Source organism: Lynx canadensis, chromosome B4, assembly GCF_007474595.2.
Source record: "Lynx canadensis isolate LIC74 chromosome B4, mLynCan4.pri.v2, whole genome shotgun sequence".
Taxonomy (NCBI): domain Eukaryota; kingdom Metazoa; phylum Chordata; class Mammalia; order Carnivora; family Felidae; genus Lynx; species Lynx canadensis.
Genome location: NC_044309.1, coordinates 133,219,110 through 133,242,798, shown reverse-complemented (window position 1 = coordinate 133,242,798; position 23,689 = coordinate 133,219,110). Strand labels below are relative to the sequence as shown.

The window sequence follows — 23,689 nt, the reverse complement described above, 5'->3', positions numbered from 1 at the left end:
TGGTATAGCTATAGAAATGGCTGATTTCTTCCTTTCTGATTAGAGTCTATGAAGGATGAGTGGCCTAACTTTAATTTGGTTGCTAGAACCAAATTGCTTCTTGGTCTTGTGGTTAGTCTGTAGTTGTATGCTGTCTTCATCAAACTGGATTATGTACACTTTTATAGGTCACCAAGCAGAATTATTACATGATTTTTTCAATCAGAACTTTAAAAAGCCCTGGTCATCATTCTGTACTGATAATTGTTACCTTCTTGACTTTGATCAGGCTGCCCTGAATTCTCTGAACAGCCGCCTTCCTCCTAATTCCCCAAACTGGGTCCTTGCCCATTTTTTTTTTTTTTTTAATGGTGGTTGGAATTTTTTGTTACATTTATTTATTTAAGTAATCTCTACACCCAATGTGGGGCTCAAGCTCACAGCCCCAATATCAAGAATTGCCTGCTCTTCCTACTGAGGCTGCCTGAGCCCCTGTCCTTGCCCATTTTTAAAGTTAGCCTCAGGCTTAACTCCTTTACAAAACAACTCTCCTTGATTAATACAGTGAGTCATCCAGCCTCAAACTTGTTTTCAGACTTCCCTCTCCCTATAGTGCACTCTTCCAATTTTTCTTTTTTCAATGTCACATTTCTTTTTTTTCATTAAGACCTTTTCTTCCTGCTAATATCGTTCATTGGGGGTAGTAGCTGCACCTAATTGATATTATTTTCTTCTCCATGTGTCTTATGTAAGATCTGTACCAAGTGGGTTTAGGAAATAAATAAGATTATTGGTAAATTCTAGCACGAAGCTGAATAACACGCAGTACAGAGTCCCTGATGGATGAAGGTACAGTACTTTAGGTAACTGTGGGCCCAGGTCTTTTCTCCTCCATTTTTTTCTTGGCACATTCCCCTGAAAAGGAAGCCAGGGAGATTGAGAGTTGCTTCTATCTGATAATAGCCCAGAAACTTGAGAGGAGGCAGTTCCCACAGAAGCAGTCTGAGTCCAGTAAGAGAACTTAATGAACTGCCTTTGCCTGCACAGTCGTCAGGTCTTTGTGCTGAGATGCCAGAGGGACTGACTGAGAGAAACTTAACAGGAATGTAGGAATGAGAAAAAAAGTGGGTATTGGAATTGCATATGTGTGTAATCTTGGTGGTTTGTTTTAATTTGGAAATATCTATTACCATCACTGACAGATTTCTGTGATTAGAACTGTTCCTTTTTAAGCCCAAGTTAGAATTAATATCATATTAAAGAAGGAGGACACTAGTTTATCTGCTGTTGAGAATATACTGTTTCAAATACCTGTTATCTTTAATGGGTTCAAAATCTTGTTTTAGTCATTTCCCACTATCCCAGGATTAAATTTACTTTTATTTTACATTCCTACCAGCAGTGCACAAGGGTTCCTATTTCTCCACATCCTTACTAACATTTGTTATTTTCTGGTTTTTGTTTGTTTTGTTTTGTATATGAGGTGGTAGTCTTTTACATGTTTAGTGATTTAATGTGTGACTGGTAGCATAGTGTTGTCATTGTAGTTATTAATCACACGACTGTTTTTTTTCCACAGCAATTATCAGTCATGCCTGAAGTGCTTATTAAATTACTATTTTTACTTGTTACCATAAATTTCATAATGGCAGGGACCTTGTCCATTTTCATTACTAGAATCCCTAAGGCTGAGATGGTACCTGATATATTTCCTTAGTGAGTATTTTGATGAATGAATGAATGAATGAATGAGTGAATGGAATGTGGATATAGTTTGATGGTTAAAATCAAAGACTTGGCATCAGATAAACATGGGTTTGAATTCTGATTTCTTCCTGTGTAAAAGCCTTGATAATGCCTTCCTCGTAGGATTGTGGTGAGATTAAATGAGATCAGGTATGTAAAACCCTTAGTACAGCACCTGGCACGTTGTAATTATCTGATAAGTGGTGGCTAATATTATTAGAGAGAGGCGTGGGGTTTAAAGATCCTCATTCTGTTATTTATAAGTTATATAATAATATTAGAACAAGTTGTCTAACCTCTCTGGCCTGAGTTTTTTTTTTTTTTTTTTCTTTGTAAATTAAGAACATTAAGTTAGATGACCCTTAAGGGCCCTTGTGTAATTTTCATTTGATTCTTACTGTTGTAACTATATTCACTCCAGCAACCATTATCACTTAATAGTATCTCAACATTAATTATGGTAGCTTGTTAATCCCAGAGTCTGAATCTCAGAAGCATCTAAATGATAGAATTGACTTAAAAGAATTTTTTTAAAGTCAATTTTTTAATTGACTTAAAAGAATTTTTTTAAAGAAAAATTTTTAAAAATTTTTCTATTTTTTAAATTTTATTTACTTTAATCTCTGCACCCCATGTGTGGTTGATTGAACTCCCAACCCCAACATAAAGAGTCACAGGCTCTTCTGACTGAGCCAGCCGGTTGCTCCTGAAAAGAATTTTTTTAAAGAAAAGATCATTTCATTTCAAAAGTTAAATTATTGAAATAGTTAAAGAATAAGTTGCTTTAGTGAAAGAATAGTTGCTTTAATCAAAGACGTTTAGTAATGATTTTATATGCCAGGTTGTGTATGACCACTCAGTGGTCATAGAAGTGGAGGAATGCAGATTTTAATGAAGATTGCAATGCTGGTTTGGTGGTTTTGCTGAGTTGTGCTGTATTCACTTGGATGGGGAGACTTGCTTTGAAGATAGCTTTTTGTCCATTTGCTGTGCTGCTGATTGATGGAGGAAATAAAATAATCCTTGAGACTTTTGACTTCTGAAAAGTGGCTGGTTGTGTCCTTGTTCTTAGCAAATGTCGGACCAGATAGGCAAACTCAGTCTGTCTGGGTTTGAGAGAAAGAACATTTCACCAATTTGCCCAGCTAAGTAAGATGTTATCACTCCACTCAGCACATATTATTATTTTGCATACAAATAACTTGGAGCAGAGAGTAGAAGGAACTAGTTTTTACTGAGTATCTGTTTTATGCTATCCACTGTTAGCTAAAACAGTGCTTTCATATATCCTGTCTTTTGTTTTTGTTGATGGAATAGTTGTTTTTGTACATACATGTTGCTCATTGTCACCAACCCTAAATCACTTACAGACTTTCCTGGAGTTGGGAATGGTCCTTGTGCATGAATTTCCCTCCCTATAGCTTTTGTTGGGACTCAGTGCAGTCACTGCAGCCCTAAGAAGGTAGATACTGCCATTAAGGAGGAACTCCTTTGGCTTCATTAAAAGCAAATAACCTGGGCCACCTGGCTGGCTCAGTTGGTAGAGCATGCAGCTTTTGATCTCGGGGTTGTGAGTGTGGGACCCATGTTGGGTATAGAGATTACTTGAAAATAAAATCTTTAAAAAAAAAAAAAAGAAATAACTGTGATAGCTTGCCACAAACTCCCTTATCTCTTCGGAGGTGCTTTCCAGTTGTCTGTCTCCAAGTAGGAATCCTAAATACTTTCCCCATTGAAAAATATTACAGTTGATGATTAGGTATCCAAATGAAACACATGCACGCATGTACGTGTGTATAAACTTATTTATTGGTACACTGGTCATGTGAGAGAATTTCTGTAATTTAGATCTTTAAACATTTATTTTAATGGAAAGTGTATGGGCCACTGGAAGCCACTTAACATTGGGTGACCTTGAGCTAGTGCCAACTTCTTTGGGACTGTGTCCACTTCAGTAAAATTGGGATGTACTGGGGCACCTGGGTGGCTCAGTTGGTTAAGCGTCCGACTCTTGGATTTTGACTCAGGTCATGATCTTGTGGCTTGTGAGTTCAAACCCCACATTGGGCTTGGTGCTGATGGTGTGATTCTCTTTCTTTCCCCCTCCTTCTGCCCCTCCCCTGCTCATGTGCTCACTTGCTTGCTCTCTCTCTTTCTCAAAATAAATAAATTTAAAAAAATGGGGATGTACTTATCTTGCAGGGATGTTAATCAAGATTAATTGAAATCTCATGGGTATTACACAGAGGTTGGTACTGTCACTTCTTCCATTCTGACTTTTATTTTATTTTAATTTTTTTTTTAACGTTTATTTATTTTTGAGACAGAGAGAGAGCATGAACGGGGGAGGGTCAGAGAGAGGGAGACACAGAATCTGAAACAGGCTCCAGGCTCTGAGCTGTCAGCACAGAGCCCGACGCGGGGCTCGAACTCATGAACTGTGAGATCGTGACCTGAGCTGAAGTCGGATGCTTAACCGACTGAGCCACCCAGGTGCCCCCCATTCTGACTTTTAAATAACTGAGTAAAATATCTTGGTGCATGACTTAGTTTGTTAGTGTTTTCATTAAGATGGCTTAGCCACATGCCCTGGGGATTGACAATGGAATTTATTTTTCTTTCCTTATCACTTACAAATCCCATTTGAAATGTATTCTTTTTATTTTAGTTTATTTATTTGGGGGGGGGCAAGGGGAGGGAGAGAGAGGGAGAGAGAATCCCAAGTAGGCTCCACGTCATCAGTGCCAAGCCTGCCGTGGGGCTCAAACCCATGAACCGTGAGGTCATGAGCTGAGCCAAAATCAAGAGTCGGACTCTTAAACCGACTTAAGTTAGTCAGGCGCTTAACCGACTGATCCACCGAGGCACCCCTAGAAATGTATTCTTGTTCAGACTTTGGAATGAGAAAACTTTTTCTAAAGCAGAATTAAGTGGATTTGCTTCAGGTGGCTTTCTGAGATCTGGCAAATGTGAACAAGAAAATTAGAATTGCTTTCATAGTGGAGTTCCCCCCACCTGAAACATAGTTGGCAATGAGAAGAAAGGTTATGCAATTATATGCATTCCGTATCAGATGTTTGGTAAAGCTTATTTTTGCCTGAAACATTCAAGGAAGTCCCCTACTCCCTTCCTTTCAGTCAAGAAGCTGATTGTGTGGAATAGGAGGTGAGTAAATGAAAATGAATCTGACTTTGGCAATAAGAGAATGAGAAGAATGCTAACCCCCAGGCTGGGCTTGTTTCAGCTTCCCGGAGATCTCAGAGGTTAGGACCCATTGGTCGTAAGCATTTAAAAAAAAAAGCGCCCCCCCTTCCCCCCCCACCCAAAAGCCCAAATTGGGGCGCCTAGGTGGCTCAGTCGGTTAAGCGTCCGACTTCAGCTCAGGTCATGATCTCACGGTCCGTGAGTTCGAGCCCTGCGTCGGGCTCTGTGTGGGCAACTCAACCTGGAGCCTGCTTTGGATTCTGTGTCTTCCTGTCTCTCTGCCCCTCCCCACTTGTGCTGTCTCTCTCTCTCTCTCTCTCTCTCTCTCTCTCTCAAAAATAAATAAACATTAAAAAAAAACCCCACAAACTGTAGGTGAAGCCTGGATTGAGTAGGGCAATTTAAAAGATTTTAGATTGGTAATGGAATTGCAGAGATGATTTCCACTGGCCAGAATTTTGGTGTTTTGGTTTTACTCATCTACAGTTCTTCATTCAGTCCATTCTCTCCAAAGTAACAGGAATGATCTTAAGAACATAAACTGAATCACATCCCTTCTCTGCCTAAAACCCTCCCTTCCAGTGGTTTCCTGTTGCATTTAGAGTAAAATCCGAGGGCTCCTGGGTGGCGCAGTCGGTTGAGTGTCCGACATCGCCTCAGGTCATGATCTCAGAGTTCTGAGTTTGAGCCCCTCGTCAGGCTCTGTGCTGACAGCTGGAGCCTGGAGCCTGCTTCACATTCTGTGTCTCCCTCTCTCTCTGCCCCTCCCCTGCTCATACTCTGTCTCTCTCTGTCCCAAACATAAGTAAACATTAAAAAAAAATCAGAATAAAATCCAGATTTCTTCCCACGACCTACATTGAATGCATGCTTTTATCTATACTGCTCTTACCACTTTTTTGGTATCCCTTTCCCCTTCAGTCAGTTACATTATCATCAGCTGGTTTTACTTTAGTTCTTTCAACTTTCCTTACCACCATATCTAAAAAATAGATATTTTCTACCCGCAGACACTTCCTTTGTTTCCTTTATAACTCAGAGAAATTTATAATTATTGTTGCCCCTTGAACAACAGGTAGGTTAGGGGCACTGAGCCCCACACAGTTGAAAATCCATGTATAACTTTTGACCCCCCTCCAGACTTAAAAGCCTGTTGACCAGAAGTCTTACTGATAACATAGAGCCTTACTACTGACAACACATATTTTGTATGTTATATGTTTTAACTACTGTATTCATACAGTAAACTAGAGAGCAGAAAATGTTACTAAGAAAAACATAAGGAGAGAAAATATACTGTACTGTATTTAAAAAATCTGTGTATGAAGGGACCCATGCAATTCAAGCTCTTGTTCAAGGATCAGCTGTAGTTTTCTGCTTAATGGCTTGCTTACTTTTTTTTTTCTTCTCTTTTTTCTTTCTCTCTTTTTTTTTTTTTTTTTGTCTTCTTATGCTCCAAGATTATAAACTCCATGATGGTAGAGACTGTGTTTTATCCTTTTTGTCTAGCACATGCTGACACATAGTGGATATTTAATAAATATTTGTTGAGTTAATGGTCATTTGATAACTTCTGCTTTATAGAGAGATTCTTCAGTTCATAAAGGAATAGGCATTTATTTGTTGATCTGACAGTCTATAAAATGATAAAAGTCAACATGGGCAAAAAAAAGATTTTTTTAAAGATTTTTTTTTTAATTTTTAAGTAATCTCTACATCCTTTGTGGGGTTCAAACTCATGACCCTGAGATCAAGAGTTGTATGCTCCATTGACTGAGCCAGCCAGGTGCCCCAAATTATTTGTCTTTTTGGGATGAATCTTTAAGAATCAACTTAGATGGTGCCTGGGAAGCTTTTCCTGATTGGCCAGGGTTGGATTAGATCTCCCTGTTGTTCGGTCTATGACACCATGTGCTTGCCTTTTGTAACAGTAGACTCCCTCCTAGATTCTCTTGGGGGAGAAAGAATTTAGTTTATGATTGTATCTTCAGCCCTCAGATTGGTGCTGGCACATGGTAGTTGTGCTCAATAAATATTGGTTCAGTGAGAAATAAGGGTTAAAATTGAGGTATTTCTTAAAAAGAACAATTTTTACTATGGTATACCAGATTATGGAGGTTCATTGGTCCCAAGAATTACTTTGTTGTTTGTTTTCCAAGTTCAGTGTCATGACATAAGTTAAAAAAAAAGTCTATTATGGAAAATTTCAAACACATAGAAAAAATAAAGAGAATAATAAAATGAACCACCACCATGTACTTATCGCCCAGCTCCAACAGTTAACAAGACATGACCATTCTTGTTTAACTTGCTCCCCCTTCCTCTTCAATATTTTAAAACAAATCCCAGACATGATATCATTTCATCTGTAAATACTTCAGAAGGGTATAATCAATTTAAGAACTGGTTAACTCTTGGAAAAACCTGATACAAAAATTCCATTTGTCTCCTTGAATCTAATTGTAGATGCCAGCTGGTGAATTTCCATGTGCTAAACCACTCCCAAGGCTTGACTCACTATTGAAAGCATATACTCCATTGTAATTGCTGAGATAGCAGCAGTTTGCTAGAGTATGTTATCATGGTTGTTTCTATTTGGATAGAGAGCAGTTACTAATAAGTACAAACTCATATGTCAGAGGTAACTTTGGAAATGTATCAAGACAGATGATGCTTTCTGACATTGTGCATTACAGGCCTTTGAGATTTTGTCTGGAAAATGAAAATGAAATATGGTTTGTAGATTAATAGAGTAAATTCCTGTAGTTCTTTGTGCTGAATTCCTGAGAGTCACAATTAGCAGTAAAATGAAAAGTAAGGGTGCCAGAAGACTTAGCTAAAAAAACTCCCAAACCTTGGAAGGTTGAGGGTTTAGAACTTGGGCCAGAGGAAAAGTCACATGGCATTGCAAGTGGTTATGGTTAGTTTTATTCTAGAAGTTAAAGTTGTGGCCTAGACCTCTGTAAATAGCCTAGGTTAAATAACATTTCCTTTGGGAAGGGAAGAGAAGGCTCTCTTTTCTTTCAGCAAATATTTTAAGGGATTAAGTACTATCTTGTAAAATTTGAAGATTGGCACTGAGTGAATGGTTGGACTTGAACAGTGTTTTCTCATGATCCCAGTTTTTTGTGGAAAAGAAATGAAGCAGGGATGGAAATGATCATAAGTATCTTTAACTGTTTCCTTTAACCAACTACGTAAGAGAACAAGGCTCTCATCCTACGAGGCTGTAAGTCCCAGCCCTGTTAGGACTGCAACCTTGCTTTCTCCTTAGCCTGAATTGCCACATGAGTCTTTTGGTAGGAGATGGTGGATATGGTGATCCCAAGTTAATTCTTGGCAATTTATTTTGAAAATCCACTCTTTTATTTCTGCTTTTATATTTCCACAACCCTTAGATAATTCCTTTATTAAAGTACTTAGTACACAGTGCCTTGAATAGGGATTTTGTCATACTTATCTGTGTATCCTTAGTGTCTAGCACATGGTCACTTGGAAAATATTTGTTGACACATGATCCCTTTCCAGGCTTGAGATGGTATGATTTTGTGATTTCTCTAGTGGCCTTGACCAGAAGAATATGGGAATAGTGCTATTCTGATATAGACTCCTCTCTGCATTGTGTTTCTTCCTAGATGGTATTTGTTTTCAGACTCTGAACCATTCTCTTCTTTTGGGAACTTTCAGGGAATAGAAGGAGAGAAAAATTTGTGTTTAGAACAAGAGGACTGTGTCAGACTGAAGTTGATATGTTAGGATCACTGGAATCCTCAGTGTTGTCAGGATGAAGAATTCAATGTTGATAACAGATGCTAGGAACTCATTCTCTTTTTTTATTCTTCCTCATTTACTGAGATTTGACCCCATACCTATGACTGTGAGGTGGAGTGGATCTTCAAACTTTGAAGGATGTGGTCAGTCATTGGGAATTAATCAGCATCAAACTATGAGTATTTCTTTTTTCATGTATGTGGTAACTGCTGAAATTAATTTGTTGTAAAACTGTAGAATCTATACCAAATCAAACCTATGGCTTATTATCTAATACAATATAGTAGAAGAGAAATGTTAAAAACCATTATTTCATGAAGCTGACCGTGTATATTTATTGGAAAGTTGGAAACTGTCTCAAACTCAGCATATACAAAACTAAAATGATTCATTTTCCTCCTCTAAACTTTTTGCCACCAGCAGCTTTCCCTGTCTCATCTGATGGTGACTCTACTCTTTTAGTTGTTCTGATCAAAACTTTGGACCTTACATTTCTCTTATATTCCATATCCAGTCTGCCAGGAAAACTTTACTGGACTTACCTTCAAAATCTATCCAAATCAACAACTTCTCACCATCTCTCCTGCTACCACTGTTCTCTTGCCCGGATTATTGTGGTATTTCCTAACTGATCTCCCAGATTCTTCCCCACCCCTCTCTTCCCCTCCGTTCCCCTCTCCTCTTTATTTTGAGAGAGAAGGAGTGCACACATGTGGGCAGAAGAGGGGTGGAGAAAGGGAGAGACAGAATCCCAGGCGGTCTCTGCTGTGTCACCATGCAGGGCTCAAACTCACGAACCATGAGACCATGACCTGAGTCGAGATCAAGAGTTGGACACTCAACCGATTGAACCACACAGGAGCCCCTCTTCCCTTTATTTTCAACACAGCAGCCTGAATCATTCTCTTGGTACCTATGTGAGATCATGTTGCTCCTCTGTTCAGAAACCCTTCAATGGCTCCCCATTTCACTTTTGAGTAAATACCCATCAGGCCTTCTCTTATCTGGTCTTCTGTTAACCTCTCTGCCCTTACCTACTGAATCCCCCTTGTTCATTCTGCTGCAGCCACATTAGCTTTCTTGTTGTTCCTTTTTTTTTTTTCTTTAAAAAAAAAATTTTTTTTTAACGTTTATTTATTTTTGAGACAGAGAGAGACAGAGCATGGATGGGGGAGGGTCAGAGAGAGGGAGACACAGAATCTGAAATAGGCTCCAGGCTCTGAGCTGTCAGCACAGAGCCTGACGCGGGGCTCGAACTCACGGACCGTGAGATCATGACCTGAGCCGAAGTCGGATGCTTAACCGACTGAGCCACCCAGGCGCCCCTCTTGTTCCTTGAACATGACAGTCCTGCTTCTGCCTTTGGGCCTTTGCACTGGCTGTTCCCTCAGTGTGGAATGTTACTCCTCTAGGTGTCTGTAACTCTGTCATCACTGTCAAATCTTGGTTTTATGTCACTTTCTCAGTGAGGCCTACTCTAATCATCTTATTTAAAAATTAAAATGCTTGGGTGCCTTGGGTGGTTCAGTTAAGCATCTGACTCTTGATCTCGGCTCAGGTCATTATCTCATGGTTCCTGAGTTTGGCCCCGCATTGGGCTTTCTGCTGTTTGCCTGGAGCCCGCTTTGGATCCTTTGTCCCCGCCCCTCTCAGCATCTCACCCGCTCGCTCTCTCTTTCTTAAAAATAAATAAACGTTAAAATTTGTTCTAAAAAAATGATAGCTTCTTTGTTCCAAATACTTCTGATTTCCATTATTCTGATCTTTTTCCCCTAAAATGTTCATATTTTAAGATATGCATAGTTTGTTTTTATAGTTATTCCTTGAGAGTGAGTTTTATGTATTCATTTTACTTATCTGTTAGCTGTACTTCAGTGCAGGTAGACTTCGACAAAACTTTATCTATAGACCAACTTGCTGTCATTTTCAAGCATCCAAAAGAGTGCTGAACTCAAAACCAAGAAATAGAAAAGCCAGTGCCTTAGATAGTCAAGAATGAACTCTGGAGTGTTGTTGACAATTCCTGAAGAGACTCATAGTGCCAAAGTGCTGTGAATAGCTGGTTCTTTCAGAAGATGGAGGAGTGTGTTGATGAAACTTGCAAATAGGTCAGCATTTTTTGAGAAGAAAGCCAAAAAGTATAGGTGAATGGACATGCAAGAAAAGCCAAGAAAGTGGAGTAGAGTGTGGTGGTAGTCACGGTGGACGAGATTTGAAGTGACCAGTGCAGTGAATGAATGGGAAACTCTTGAGAACCGTGATGGAGATCCAGAAGACAAGACTTACGTGTTTATGGAGTGGACATGGACCAGCCCATAGGAGCACCTTTAAATACAAAATGCTTTGAAGCCACAGGCAGAAGAGCCCTCTCCTTTGAATGTGAATGAAAACCACAGTGACATATCATTTGACACTTGTTAGGATAGCTGTTGTCAAAAAAACTGTGAGGAGAAACTGGAGCCCTCGTGTATCACTGGTGAGACTATACAGTGGTACAGCTGCTGTGGAAAACAATTTTCTGATTCCTCAAAAAGTTAAACATAAAATTGCCATAGGATCCAGCAATTCTACTCCTAAGTGATACACAAAAGAATTGAGAGAGGGGACTTAACAGATACTTGTTTTCCAATGTTCACAGCACCATTATTCACAGTAACCAAAAGGTGGAACAACCCAACAACCCAAATGTCCCTCCACTGATGAAAGGATAAACAAAATGTGGTGTGTATACACACACACACACACACACACACACACACACACGATAAAATGTTATTTAGCCTTAAAAGAAGGAAATTCTGGGGGCGCCTAGGTGGCTTAGTTGAACGTCCGACTTCGGCTCAGGTCATGACCTCGCGGTTTGTGGATTCGAGTCCTGCGTCGGGTTCTGTGCTGACAGCTCGGAGGCTGGAACCTGCTTTGGATTCTGTCTCCCTCTCTCTCTGCCCCTCCCCTGCTCATGCTCTATCTCTCTCTGTCTCAAAAATAAATATAAACGTTAAAAAAATTTTTTTTTAAAAAAGAAGGAAATTCTGATACATGCTACAACATGAACGAACCTTGAAGACATTATGCTAAGTGAAAGATTTCAGATGCAGAGGGACAGGTATTATATGATTCCACTTACATGAGGCACCTAGATGGGCAAATTCATAGAGATAGGAAGTAGAATAGATGTTACCAGGGACTAGAGGAAGGGGAAATGGGGAGTTACTGTTTAAATGGGTATGGTTTCTGTTTTGGATGTGAAATTTTTGGAAATGGATACTGGAGATGGTTGCACAACATGGTGAATGCACTTAATGCCACTGAACTGTACACTTAAAAATGGTTAAAATGGAGGGGTGCCTGGGTGGTTCAGCTGGTTAAGCATCTGACTTCAGGTCAGGTCATGATCTCATGGTTTATGAGTTCGATCCCCGCATCGGGCTATGTGCTGACAGCTCAGAGCCTGGAGCTTGCTTCGGATTCTGCGTCTCCTTCTCTCCCTGCCCCTTCCCTGCTCGTGTTCTGTCTCTGTCTCTCAAAAATAAAAAAAAAAAATTAGAAAAAATTTTTAAAAAGTTTAAAAAATGGCAAATTTTATGTGAAGTATATTTTAACACTCCCTCCCTCACCCCAGAACCTTCTACGTTAGGTATAGCTGTTTATGCATGTGTGGGAGCATAGATAGGGAGGGCACACATGTTCAGACTTCAATGATTGTGGAGACGTGCTCTTTCTGGTAGTGCAGTAACCAGCTAAGTCATTCAGCTCCTTCTCCTGCAGCCACATTTGTAAGCATAGGAGAGTCACTCAGTCATTAAGAAAATGGTAAATTTTACAAGAAACTTGAAATTGTTTCTGGAAAGGAGTACTAGGGGACTGGAGTAAGAAACCTAGTTTTCACTATATACCTTATTCTTGTGTTATTTAAAATTTTATTTATTTAGTTAATTTTAAAGATTTTACTTTGAAATAATCTCCACACCCAACGTGGGGCTCAAACTCACAACCCTGAGGTCAAGAGTTGCATGCTCCACCGTCTGAGCCAGCCAAGTGCCCCAGTTTTTAAAAAAATCATAGTTATATATTACCAATTTTGGAAAATTTAAATCTATTATAGGAAAACATGGAATAAGAAAAAAGTTCATTTTATTCTGTTTGAGAAAACAGGGATTTGCACATTTAAGATGATGGACAGAGGTGTTCAGATCAGGTTTGAGGCCTAGAGTTCTCTCTTATTTATAACGCTGGTAGACAAATGAGCTCCTGCTCCTATGACTTCACTTCCAATAAAGGCTTTGCTGGGGTTGCTGTCCACCCATCATCTCTGCAAATAACCGCTTTACAGTGTTACAAGAATTACTTAAGAGAATAGATGTTCAGATACCATAAAGTGGGTTTTGCTTTGCAGTTTCAAAAAGTGAGGGCTAGGGGCGCCTGGGTGGCTCAGTTGGCTGAGCGTCCGACTTCAGCTCAGGTCATGATCTTGCAGTTTGTGGGTTCGAGCCCCGCGTTGGGCTCTGTGCTGACAGCTCAGAGCCTGGAGCCTGTTTCAGATTCTGTGTCTCCCTCTCTCTCTGACCCTCCCCTGTTCATGCTGTCTCTCTCTCTGTCTCAAAAATAAATAAACGTTAAAAAAAAATTCAAAAAGTGAGGGTTATATCTGTGTGTCTGGAGCTATGACAGCTGAGTCTTAATTACACAAGATATGGGAGGTGCTGCCATGGCTTGTTATGGGGTGCTGGCAGAGGAAGGCAAAAGTGGGAACTTTGGTAGAGTTTGAAATTCTTATGAATGGAAGGTTTGAAATTTTATTTATCTATTTATCTATCTTCTTTTCAAGATTTTCTTTTTAAGCAATCTCTACATCCAATGTGGTGATCGAACTCACAACCCTGAGTTCAAGAGTCACATACTCCACTGACTGAGCTAGTGAGGTGCCCTGAAATTTTAGGTTTTTTTGTTACGTATTGTGTGTGTTTCAGTCTCTTACTGAGCATTTGTTACGTTGAATGCTGCAGCTGGGTTGATCAGTGTGGCTGTGTAGGTCTTCCTTTTCCCTTCCCTCCTCTCCTCTCTCCCTTTATAGCATATATGGTATTGCTTCCTTTTTCCCTTTATCACCTTAGTCAGTGAGGTAGTAACTAATCTCTTTCCAGGGATGCCTGTGTGGCTCAGTGTGTTAAGCATCCAACTTCGGTTCAGGTCATGATCTCATGGTTCATGGATTCAAGCCTTGCATCGGGCTCTCTGCTGACAGCTCAGAGCCGGGAGCCTGCTTCGGATTCTCTCTCTTCCTCTCTCTCTGCCCTGCCCCGCTCATGCTCTGTCTCTCTCTCTCTCAAAATAAGTAAACATTAAAAAAAAATCTCTTTCCTAATTAAATTGATATTTGGAAAGAAAAGCTTTTAGGTGGTTGTGAAGGGCAGCAGAATACGTTGCTGCTTGTAGGTTTCTGGTCTCTAGAGGAGGTTATGGACACTTCTGGAAATAGTAGTTTCTCTTGACTCTGTCCTTTTGAGACTCTCTAATAGCATCAGCCAGTACTAGGACTTTGAGGGGCACCTGGGTTGACACTTCTGACTATTCCACTTCCTCTAGGAGGTCCAGTCTACTTGCTCTTTTTTTTTTTTTTTTAATTTTTTTTTTTTTCAACGTTTATTTATTTTTGGGACAGAGAGAGACAGAGCATGAACGGGGGAGGGGCAGAGAGAGAGGGAGACACAGAATCGGAAACAGGCTCCAGGCTCTGAGCCATCAGCCCAGAGCCTGATGCGGGGCTCGAACTCACGGACCGCGAGATCGTGACCTGGCTGAAGTCGGACGCTTAACCGACTGCGCCACCCAGGCGCCCCGCTCTTTCTTTGGAAGTGTAACAAAGAGTAAGTAGAACAATCAGGCAGAATGAAATTAAGGTTTTTTCCATAGATGTTCAGTTTGAGGAGGTATGTAACCACACCTTGTTGAGGCTGATTGCTTAAAAACCATAGTGCGTTCATTTAACTGGGAATTGTTTTTTCTCTTCCTTTTTTGGTATCAGAGTCAAACCTTTATATTGATTTTTTTTCCCTCTTTCTTTCCTCTTCCATTTTTCCCCTTTCATTCCATTTTTTATTATTGTCCCTTTATTCTTTGCATCTTTTCCTCCTCAAGTTAAAATGAGATAGTAGCATTCTTTTCAGATGAAATGATTGTTTGAAAGAAGACACTGAATTCTATGAAATTCCTTAGAATTTGTGTATGGGAAGTTTATTTTTTAGAAGATGAGGACAGTGTCATCTTAGATTGTAAAAATTCTCATTTCCTTTGGAATATAAGGAAAACTTTTTATTTTATAAATATTTTTAAGTTTACGTTGAAAGAGAGAGCGAGAGAGAGAATGAGCAGGGGAGGGGCAGCGTGGGGGCACAGAGAACCTGAAGCAGGCTCGATCCTGCTTGTGAGGGTTCGATGTGGGGCTCAAACTCATGAACCATGAGATCATAACCTGAGCAGAAGTCAGATGCTTAACCAACTGAGCCACCCAGGCACCCAGGAAAACTTAAAATTTTTTTTTAATGTTTATTTATTTTTGAGAGAGAGAGACAGAGTGTGAGTGGGGGAGGAGCAGAGAGAGAGGGAGACACAGAATCTGAAGCAGGCTCCAGGCTCTGAGCTGTCAGCACAGAGCCCCATGTGGGGCTCAAACTTACAAACAGCGTAACACAGTAAACAGTGTAACAAACAGTGAGCCACCCAGGTGCCCTCTCCCAGGAAGACTTTTTAAAGCTACACTGCCAGTAGAGATTCTACGTGAGCATGTGTTGAGCCAAAAGCACTGAAAATAACTGTTAGAATTTTCTACTGTCTCGGGGTGCCTGGGTGGCTCAGTTGGTTGGGCGTCTGACTTCGGCTCAGGTCATGGTCTCGCGGTTTGTGAGTTTGAGCCCCGCATCGGGCCCTGTGCTGACAGCTCAGAGCCTGGAGCCTGCTTCACATTCTGTGTCTCCACCTCTCTCTGCCCCTCCCATACTCATGCTCTGTCTCTGTCTCTCAATAATAAATAAACATTACAAAATTTTTTCAAAAGAATTTTCTACTGTCTTAATTTTTAAGAAACAGCCCTTCCAAAACTTCAGGACACACACATCTGATTTTTAAATTCTTTTCAGGTAGGGAATGGGTATAGGTATTTAAATTTTTTTTCTGTTGTAATTTCCAAAGCATTTTCTGTCTTAATGAAGCAGTGTTTAGTAGCATGTAGTAAGAGAAGTACACTGGACTAGTAATCAGATTCTGATCCAAGTGTTATCAAGTCACTGAACCTTTTCTACTCTGGTTTCTCAACCAAAAATGAAGGGATTGGATGTGTAAGCTTCTAAGGTTAAGTTATAAAGATTTAGTCATTCTGGATTTTATTGGCATTTCTCTAAAGCCGGTAATATAAAAGATTAGAAGAACTTTGCTTATAATACTGTTCACATAAAAATAGAAGTCATTTCAGTATAACATAAGACTTGGATTCTAAAGGGGCTTAGACAGTGGATGACCAGCACAACATTTTTTATGCTCTCGTGTAGAAATCAGTTTCGAAATACATTCTCTGACAACTTTGAACTAAAAATCCTAGATCTCATTTTGATATTAATAATTGTAAGTGGTCATTATGTTTTATTTCTATTCATATCTTTTTAAAAGATAATTCATTACTATGTAGGAGTTGACTTTTTCTGTTACAGCTTCCATTGAAATGATACTGCTTGAGTCTTTCTCCCCTAAGTGCCTTTTCCTGAGAATAAAGGATTGCGTTCATACCTTTGCATAATGATCTAGAGAGTATTTTAATCTTGGCATGTTAAAACCTGGCTGACTCCATTAATATGTGACAAACTAGCACATTAGGACATTTTTTAAGTTCCAAGCCACGTGTTGTGCTTTAAATGAACAGGGGCATGTATAAAATTAATATTTAAGCCTTGAATAGCACAGACATTCAAAATGCCTGTTGCCCTGGGTGACTGATTTTCAGTGAGGCTCTTGCTTGCCCTGCACATTTCTTCCTCTGCTTTAAACGGTGCCAAGAGCAGAGTCAGGAGCGGGTTTATTCCTTTGACACTCTGCTAACCTCTGCTTTCGGCAGGCAAAAAGGCTGCTGTTTTACTTCTTAAACTCCTACCATATGGAAAGTTTCTATAAATAAATCTTGGATTTATGATTGGACTTCTAAATTTGTAACTTCTATGATCCATGACTAAAGCCAATATAAATACCTATTGAAAATACAGACTGTACACAAAGCTGTAGCACTATTTCAGTGAGAAAGGTCACCAGCCACAATATCTAAATTATCAATTCGATTAATTTCTTCTGTCTCATTTGGCATGAATGAGGACCTCATTTTGTTGTCAAGCAAAAACTAATGAGCCTGGTAGTTTGTAGTGAATCCACTTTGACTTTTTGTTTTGTACATGAATTGTTGGCATAATTATGTAGCAGACATGTGTATGAAAATGTAAAAATGCATTAGATTTTGACAAACGGAATTGTTTAAATGTGCTAAAGGAGCTAACAATTTTAGAGGAATCCTGTTATTTTGTAAATTTGGGTCAATTGGTATTTCAGTCAACAAGTATATAATGGACACCTGTTATGTACCAGATACTGTGTTAGGTCTTAGGGCTTGTCAAGTTGTATGAAAGATGATTCCTGTTCAGAAAAGTAAGAGAAAAAGAAAAAGAAATGTAGGACAATAAAATGTTTTATCACTCTAATAGAAAAATGGTAGAGGTTAGAGTGGGAGAGAGACGGAGCGTAAGAGACTCTTAAAAACTGAGAACAAACTGAGGGTTGATGGGGGGTGGGAGGGAGGGGAGGGTGGGTGATGGGTATCGAGGACGGCACCTTTTGGGATGAGCACTGGGTGTTGTATGGAAACCAATTTGACAATAAATTTCATATATGAAAAAAAATAAAAAAAATAAATAAACCAATACAAAAAAAAAGAAAAATGGACAAATGCCATGTGCGTATGGTAGAGAGGCAAGTAGATTAACTCTGGGGAATTGAAAAGGCTTTAGAAAAATGTTTCAGTTGTATCTTTAATAATAAAAATTATTTCTAACTGGCTATAATTTATTGAGTGCCTACTGTATACTAGGATTAGGTAATGTTACCTACCAAGGAAAAGCAGGGAAGAACATTGTATGTAGTAGGAAAACAATGGAACTATCAAAGATTGCACATCCCAGAAGTAAGGCATTCCGTATGGCTAATGAGGAAGAGGAGCGAGATCAGTGGCTGGGTGGAATCAGGTTATGAAGGACCTCAGATTCACAGTGTCTGTCCCTGGCACCATGTTTTTGTTCTCATTTCCTTGCCTGAAAAGCCTTTCTCCCCTCTTTGCCAATGTACCTGTTTTTAAAGGTCCAGCTTCAGGGCAGCTTTTATGTGTAGCTTTTATCCCCTTTTCTCAAAGCTTATTGATTATTTTTACTGAATGATTGTACAAAAGAGTGTACCTTATAAAAGGGGAATGCATTTCTTGAGCCATTTCTTGTAGTATATTCTGATCTTCCCAACTAGTTTCTCCTAAAGGGCAGATGATGAATCCTCTTTAGTACTTGGTATAGTGCTCAGCACATTGTGGAGAATCAAGAAGTACATAAGGGATGAATATGGAACATTTGTAGATGTATCAACTATTGAGATAGCCCAGCTGCAGTGCTTGAGATCACCAAATTTATTTAAAAGACATTCCTTTCTTTCTTTTTTTTTTTTTTTTTTTAGTGTTTATTTATTTATTTTGAGAGGGGGAGAGAGAGCACTAGCAGGGGACGGGGAGAGAGGGAGAGAGAGAATTCTAAAGAGGCTCCACTCTGTCAGCACAGAGCCTGACATGGGGCTCGATCTCACAAACTGTGAGATCATGGCCTGAGTAGAAATCAAGAGTTGGATGCTCAACTGACTGAGCCACCCAGGTGCCCCTAAAAGGCATTTCTTTTTTTTTTTTTTTTTTTTTTCAACGTTTATTTATTTTTGGGACAGAGAGAGACAGAGCATGAACGGGGGAGGGGCAGAGAGAGAGGGAGACACAGAAATCGGAAACAGGCTCCAGGCTCTGAGCCATCAGCCCAGAGCCCGACGCGGGGCTCGAACCCACGGACCGCGAGATCGTGACCTGGCTGAAGTCGGACGCTTAACCGACTGCGCCACCCAGGCGCCCCTAAAAGGCATTTCTTAACACCAGTAAGAGCAATTTTAAGAGATATAGGTCAGTTGTGATTTGGATGTAAAATAAGTTAATAAGAGTATCTCATAGGGTTGTTGAGGATTAAATTAATTAGTACGTTTAAGCACTTAGAACAGTACCTAGCGTATATAGTAAGTGCTCAATCAAGTGTTACCTATTATTTAACTCCACCTGTCTGGGCCTTTTTGCCAGTGACAGAGCTCAACCACTGTTGTAGGCATGAAGAGGATAGAAAGGAGATTAACAGCTTCATACCTTTGAAAGCAAATACCCTTTAGGAACTGGAAGAACTGCTTCTGTTGCATGAACTTTTGTTTTTCTGTTTGTGTTTTAGTGATCGAGGGGTATGGTTGGCATGGAATTGAATTTCATCTGTCTGTGGGAGTTGTAAACAAGGTAGGTCGCAGGTTTATTTATTTTTTCTGTCTCCTTTCCTAAGCTGGTTTGTTAGTATTTTCAGTTCTGCTGAACTAGAATAGATCAGATTTGATTGTTGTGTAGGGATGCACCTATCATAGACCCATGATGGTCTGTCATTGTTGTTTATCTAATGTTGTGGATTACATCTAGTATTTTGTTAGAATATATTGAATTCACGCACATGCATGTACAAACCACAGTCCAATCCTTGGAGGGCAGAAGTTCTTATATTAGAGCCATTATGTAAACCAGCTTGGGGTAATGGGTAGTGACAGGCTAGTTAATTCTTCTGGTCACTCTAATGTTCACTAGCTTAATATGAATGGTAGACTAAATGCAACAAAGGGCCTGTTTTGACAGTAGCCAGGCCATCATGGCAACAATAAATTTTGTTACTGATGATAGAATCTGTCTATCTGTAACCAGTAGAGTTTGATTTGACACAGCATGCTTGTGTTCCTATCTTAAGCTCTGGGCTAAACAAAAGTATACTAGATATGGCTTTGGTTCCTATATCTGTCTTGTGTCAGATGCCCACAAAAAGCTATAGATGGCAGCTTCACACAGCTCTGCAAACCTATTTCTGTCAGAACATTTCCTGTCAAAGGAAGGTAGTGCTAGTTCATGTAGTTCTAGTTTTCTGTGGTCTTAGGTATGTGGAGATCTCATTGCTCATTGGTACAGGAAACTTGGATTGCTCAGAGAATGAACTTGATAGCCAGAAAAAATAATGACACTCTTCCCTGCAATCCCCCCAACTAGGAATCCTGTCACCTTGTGTATAGGGTTCTACAGGTTGATGACAACCGTGGGCTCTTGTTGCACCTGCACCTAGGACAGCAGAAATTCTTGAGACTGCTTTCTCTCAGTCACAAAGAACAGTAATCATAAATATATTGCTACAAGGAAAAACTGTTGAGATACTTTATTTATTTTTTTAAGTAAGCTTTATGCCCAATGTGGGGCTTGAACTCATGGCCCTGAGATCAAGAGTCACACACTCTACCAGCCAAGCCAGTCAGGTGCCCCATTGAATTACTTTCTGTAGCAAAAGGAGCATGGTCCTTGGAATTGACCCTGCTGCCTCGGAAGGGAGGTGGGGAGGGTAGATGAAAGTTTAACTTTCCCAGATGAATCCTTTTCTTTGTCATCTGGTGGCCTGAATGTTGGGGTCTGGTCTGTGTGGTCAGTCAGGAAATTATCTTCTTTCTGTTTTCCTGCTTTTTATTGGGGTGGTAATGAACAGGAACTATTTCATGGAAATACTGTAAGAATAAGTGGAAATGAAAGAAATTAATGGAAAGGAAAGAAACTTAAAATTTCCTGAACACCTATTGAGGATTAGGCACGTTACTGTAAATTTTCATAGTTATGTTCTTATACTGAAATACATAAAGTTCACTGATACTACACTTTTTCACGTCTAAGTAGATAACATTGTGGGTATCACCACCTTGAACTGTTTGACCTTTATTAAAGCCATTTAGAAGAAAGAGAATTCTATATTGACGCATGTTACTTCATTTGTCTGCTAGAACATTCTTTTATAAAGGAAAAAAAGAAAATACCTACATGAGTTAGTAGAGTCTTTTTGTTTTTGTTTTTATTTAGAAAATAAAAACAGACTTGCTACTGATTTAGCCAGAGGCAGAAAGGAGACTGGCAGGCCTGAAATTAGAGACACCTGTGCTGTTTTGGGAAGTTGAGACTCTTGACCCAGGCTTTGCTGAAGTTGGTGCAGGGGAGGTCAGAGTAGGTTAATATTTTCATAGCTCAAAGCAAATGTGAATTGGGCTTGTTTATAGGTGCAGTTTTGCTTGGTCTCTGTAGTTGAAAACGAGTAAGTAAAATACAGTGCTGCCATCTTGGGAAACTTCTGCAAAAGTCCCTGAAGCCATGCAAATTAATCTCCAAAAATACCAAAAAAATCCCCCATTTGGATGTTTTGTTTTGCTGGCTGAGGGAATTGACTGTTGTCATCACGCTGGTAAAGAAATTGTCCCACATTCTTTTAAGATAATTCTAGATTTGATTTTCTTTTTTTTAAGTTTCCTTTTGAAATTCTCCTCTGATAGGAGGTACCATCTCTACATCTCAGGCATATGCAATAATGTGGGATCAAAATAAATTGTTACCTGTCTCCTAGATGATAGGAAGTTAAGTTGGAGTATTCCTTCTCCTTATTCTACATTTAACATATCCAGATATATTGTCTTTCTACTCTTAAGATAGTTAAACTTTTATGGTCTTAGCAGTTGACACAGTACTGTCCTTTATTGGGCTGAAATGGAAACATTAATATTTCTTAACCTATGATGATTTTCATTTTTATTTTCCTGTCTGTAGAATGAATTGTATTTTTTCTCTTGGCTGCTTCCTTTCTTCAATCAGAGAAACTCTAGTATGTAATTCTTCCTTCTTGCTTCAGCAAACAAATACCGCTTTTTAAAAAACAGCTTTATTGATGTATAATTTATATACTGCAAAATTCACCTGTTTGAAGTGTACAAGTCAATGATTTTTATTAAATTTGTAGAGTTATGCAATCCTTATTAGATTCCAGTGTTACATTTCCAGCTCCCCCAGAAGATCCCTTGTAAACACTACTTTTTAGCTTGACATCATCTGCAGATTTTAAGTTCTGCATCAGATTTAATCTTTTTCCTATAAAGTTTCCCATTGTTTATTTTCCCTTTATTTTTATATTAGTTGCTTATTACAGGTCAAACATACTACCCTTTTGTCACTTTTCTTCTATTTTCTTACCACTTTTTAAAAGTGTAACCTTTCTTTACTTTTTGTTTGTTTCTTTTCTTTCTTTTTTTTTTTTAATGTTTTATTTTTGGGAAAGAGAGCACAAGCAGGGGAAGGGCAGAGAGAGGGGAACAGAGGATCCAAAGCAGGCTCTGCACTGCAGCAGCAAACCTGATATGGGGCTCGAACTCACAAACCGTGAGATCATGGCCTGAACTGAAGTCGCATGCTCAACTGACTAAGCCACCCAGGCATCCAAAAGTGTAATCTTTCTTGAAAAGAAGGGCTTTAGCTTTTATATGAAGTGTTATTTATTTTTTCCTTGAAAGACTATTCTGTAATGCTTCAGGCCTTTCAGTAAAAGCTCTTGTATTATTTTTGGTTTCCTTTTCATCCATTTGTTATTTGTTATTTGTTTTTATTTTTCTTTCTTTTTTTTTTTTAATTATTTTTATTTTTTTAGAGGATGAGCGGGAGAGAGGGGCAGAGGGAGAGAGAGAGAATCTTAAGCAGGCTCCATTGTCAGCACAGAGCCTGACGTGGGGCTTGATCCCACGACCTGAGTCAAAATCAAGAGTTGGGCACTCAACTGACTGAGCCACCTAGGCATCCCTGTTACTTGTTTTTAAAGGAAATCATTTACCTGTTTATTTCTCTTTGTGTATATAGATGAGATATTTGCTAATTTGGAGACATCTGTTCTGTACATGAGTGTTCAGATGCTTTAAATAAGGTAGATAAATACTCTAGTACATCTGAACTTTTAAACTTTTTTTTTTTTTAAGATTTTATTTTTAAGTAATCTCTGAACTCAGTGTGGGGCTCGAACTTACAACCCTGAGATCAAGAGTCACACGCTGTACTGACTGAGCTGGCCCGGCGCCCTGAACTTTGAAAAGTTTTTGGTATATTTGTTATCAATTTCAACATAGCAAACTATCCTAAAACTCAGCAATTTAAAATAATAATAAACATTATCTCATACAGTCTCTGTGGCTCAGGAATCTGGGAGCAGCTTAACTAAGTGATTCTGACTCTGAGGTTGTGCTCGTATTTGCTAGGGCTCTGGTCATCTGAAGGCTTGACTGGGACTGGAGGATCGGTTTCTAAGATGGCTTATTCACACGGCTGTGGCAGAAGGCCTCAGTTTCTCACTGGCTATTGGCTGGAGGCCCAAGTTTCTCACCAGATCGACCTCTACATAGGACTGCTTGAGTGTTGTCATGATATAGCAGCTGGCTTCCCTCTAGAGCTTCCTGTCTCTGTGGGTTTGCCTGTTCTAGACATTTCATATAAATGGAATCCTACAGTATGTACTCTTTTGTTATTGGCTTCTTTCACTTGGCGTAATGTTTTCAAGGTTCATCCATGAGTTGTAGCATTTATCAGTACTTCATTCCTTTTTAAGGATGGATAATATTCCATTGTATGGATAAACCACATTTTAGAAATCCATGTATCAGTTAGTGGTCATTTGGGTTGTTTCTATTCTTTGGCTATTATGAATAATGCCACTATGACCATTTGTGTACGAGTTTTTGTGTGGATGCATGTTTTCCTGTTTCTTAGGTATATACCTGAGGGTTGAAGCCTATATATTTT

The 23,689-nt window shown here is 39.3% G+C and overlaps 1 long non-coding RNA gene across 1 annotated transcript in view; it reads left to right on the top strand.

Moving 5' to 3' along the window:
• LOC116738211 overlaps positions 1-23,689 on the top strand; it is a 90,900-nt gene that overhangs the window by 15,530 nt on the left and 51,681 nt on the right. The window contains exon 3 of the long non-coding RNA XR_004343915.1: positions 19,248-19,309. This is a non-coding gene — a long non-coding RNA (uncharacterized LOC116738211). The remainder of the gene's footprint in view (positions 1-19,247; positions 19,310-23,689) is intronic.